Genomic DNA, 3,532 nt, shown 5'->3' with positions numbered 1-3,532 from the left:
TTTATAAGCAAGTAAGAAGAAGCCCTGGGAAATTACTTTCATCATCCCAAAGTTGGAAAAGTCTTTCTTATTAATAAAGACTCAAAATCTAGGAGCCATTTAAAAGGGGGAGGTCTTTAAAATAAATAAATAAATAAATAAATAAATAAATAAATAAATAAATAAGAAGGGATTCAATTGCATTAAATTATTTTCCAATTGTCTATGTTGAAAAAAAAAAAACACACATGACAGTTTTAAAAAAAAATCTGTCATTACCGGGAAGTAGGAGAAAAACAACCTTGTCTTGTTAAAGCTCATGGAATTTAGCTCAAGACAGAGGCAGGGCTCTGCTACATCTGAGCAAGTGTCCAAGCTTCAGGTTTCAAGAAGCTGAGGCCTTCTTGAAATGAAGCCGCAGAAAGCATGAAGACCTGCCAAGTTGCAGGCTTCATTTCAAGAGAAGTGAGAAGCCACTAAAGCATTGTAAAAAGGCTTATTCAGAATTGTGTTTTTGAAAGACCGCTGTGGCTGCAAAGTAGACCATGAGCTGGGGGAGGGGGGAGGGCAGGAGTAGTCCTGGGCTTGGAGAGAAGCAAGCATCATTGAGACACATAGGGACGCGACTAGGAATGGGGTTTGTGCAGAGGAGGAAAGAGCTGAGGGTAAGGCCTCAGCCTCTGGCTTGAGCAATTTAAGTGGATGTTGAGCAAGAAAACACCAGACTGGCAAGATTCAGTTAATCGTCACAATAATATTATGAGGTAGAAATCACTATTCTCGTTTTACTGATGACAAAATCAAGGCTGAGAGGGGTTAAGCTAAGTTCAAGATCACAGAGCAGACAGTCAAGCCATTGACCACAGAGTTGATATTCTTACCTTACTATGCTGAAATGATGGTTCCGGGTCTGCTGACTCCACCTCTTCCTCCAACTGGGAGATACTGGAGGCTACAGGAAGGGTCATAGTGAGTATTGGAAAGCGGACCGTCCCTAGAGCCAGAGTCTCCTGGATCCCAGTGACACCACAATATTCCTTCAATAGCATTTATCCCTGGTGCTTACCTCCATAGGCACAGAGATGGATGGGGCAGAGGGCAGCCTGGAGCATCAGGGGTGCTCGCTGGAAGGGGTGGTGGGTGTGGGCGTAGTTTGGAGCCTGCCAGGACCCCCCAAGCATGCTGATCTCCAGGGTCCCCCACATGCAGACATTCAAACCTTCAAAAAGACAGATTGAGAATCTCTCTATTAAATGCCTGATGCTGATTCTAATATCTTTCCAGGCTTTATCTGACTTTGCTTCTTTGCTCCACGCTTACAGCAGGCCCGAGGCATAGTCCCATAGTCCCTCCTGGGCTGGGAGGGGACTGATGTACGGCCCCCACGTGCCCTTGACCAAAAAGAGGAGGAGTGGGAGGTAAGAGCTCTAAGCTTAGGATTCCGACAGACTAGGCTCAAATCCTGGCTTGCCACCCCTGACTCCATGGCCTCAGCCGAGTTCTGAAGATGAGGTCATATTTTATAGGGATTTGGAAAATATTTTATAGCGCCTTCCACATGGCAAGCATTCAACAAATGGTGGCCATTATATTTATTAAACTATACTATGTGTATTATATATTTATATGTATTTCAATACTCCAAATATTATTTCCTCTCATATCTTTTTATATTATCATGTGTATTACAATTTGTATTAATTCCGCTAGAATTTGGCAGCTTTGAAAGGGAAAAGGCAGTCACAAAGGGCCCGAAGGCTGTGGGTGGAAGGGAAGCGCTGGGATCCTGCCCAGACCATAGGAAGTGGGGAGGCTGAGTTTCGGTGCCAGCATGTCTAGGGGCCCTCCAGCTCATCCCCTTCCACAATCTCTTCAGCATCCATCCCTACCCCTACCTCCCAGGCTCCTTTTTCTTCCCAATTCTGTTCCTCGGCCAATCTCTCCATGCGTAAACTGCCACTACCTTCTGAAACTGTTCTGGAATTAGAGAAACCCCATCCTGGTCCTCCACACCTTTCCTGGCCCTGGCAGTTAACACAGTGGGCAACACAGACACCCTCGGGGGGCCGTCCCATGACTATGACACGTTCCTTTACTCACCAGGTCTCTGTTTTCTTTCAGCGCTGATACTGGACCTCAGAAGACAGCACTTTGCATGGAACACAGAACTGACCCCCTCCTCCACACAGGATGAATGAGTTCAGCAAACGCTCAGCAAACATTAACTAGTTTTATTAAAGCATCCACTCTCCTTTAACAGGTTTGTATTTCAGAATGACAGAAGACATTGAAGTTTTATTACACTTTTTAAAGCCAAAAATAACTGGTTAGTGCAATTTTTTTTTTTTTTTTTTTTTTTTTTACCATATAAAGTACAGGAGCTTTCGTTCCATTCACAGTAACTTCACATTGACTGGAACTTCCTACGTCTCATGAAGTGGAGTCAGTGGAGCCTCCACAGCAGTGCGAGGAGGCCTGGCAGCAGGAGGCCAGGGTCCTCATGGGGCTCTGTTCCTAACAGATCTTAGCCAGCTTATTTCACTTTCCTGGTCTCAGGAAATCTTTTAAGTGAAGGGTGTGAGCTAAGAACATCTCTCACACCAGCAGAAGTGTCTTTCGCTGAAGACATAGCTATAAGGATATGCAAGCCCACGCGGCCCTAGCACACAAGGTGGGCTTCGTAAATGCTTATGGAATAAGCAAACAAATCTCAATGTGTAGATTTAAAACAAGGAGACACAGAGCTGAAAGGATTTAGCCAAGATCAAGGACCCCTTCAGTGACAAGGCCAGGACGAACACTCATCACTTGATGTGGAGTTCCAAATTCAGCCCTGTCCCTAACTCGCTTACCAATTCTTGGTCTAAAACCCCCAGTCAGAAGAAAATGGAAAGAGGACAATGCATTTCTTTTAGCATCAATTGCTTTGTTATCTCCAAGCCCAGTTTAGTTCTGTTTCCATAGCTCCTGGGAACATTGACTTTTTGATCTGAAGTAAATCTTAATTCTCTTTCCCCTTTCTAAAACAAATGCAAAGTAACCATTTCATTGCTCTAGTATTTCTTTATAATCTGAAATGAGCCTTTGAAAAACCAATTTGGTGAAGACATGCTATCTTTTATCTGTGTTATGTTCATGATTTGAAAACTCCTTATTGAGAGTTTTCACAATATTCATTTTTTATTTATTTGAGCTCTACGCCTGATAATTTTCATAACTGTCTCAGGCTCCCTTGTTTCCAGTTCTTGTGTATTTTGTAAGCTTCCCATGTGTGTCCTGAGTTGTTCTTCATTTCCCTTCTAGACCAGATGGGTTTCTACAGTTCCTTTATACCGTCATTATAACCACTAGTAGTTTTATTTCTGTAGTCGCGTTCTCTCTAACTCCTTTTATGTTTAGACAGATGTGGTTTTGCTTTGTCGCCTTGAAATGATTCACGGCCCAGGATGAGATGATATCTCCCTAACAAAACAACTTACTTTTTTTCTGAGGTTCGTTTGGAAATCCATGAACCATGTCCATGAACAATAGAGGGAAATTGAATTAAGCAGTT

Source organism: Vulpes vulpes, chromosome 13 (assembly GCF_048418805.1).
Source record: "Vulpes vulpes isolate BD-2025 chromosome 13, VulVul3, whole genome shotgun sequence".
Taxonomy (NCBI): Eukaryota; Metazoa; Chordata; class Mammalia; order Carnivora; family Canidae; genus Vulpes; species Vulpes vulpes.
Note: the sequence above shows the minus strand (reverse complement) of the source record.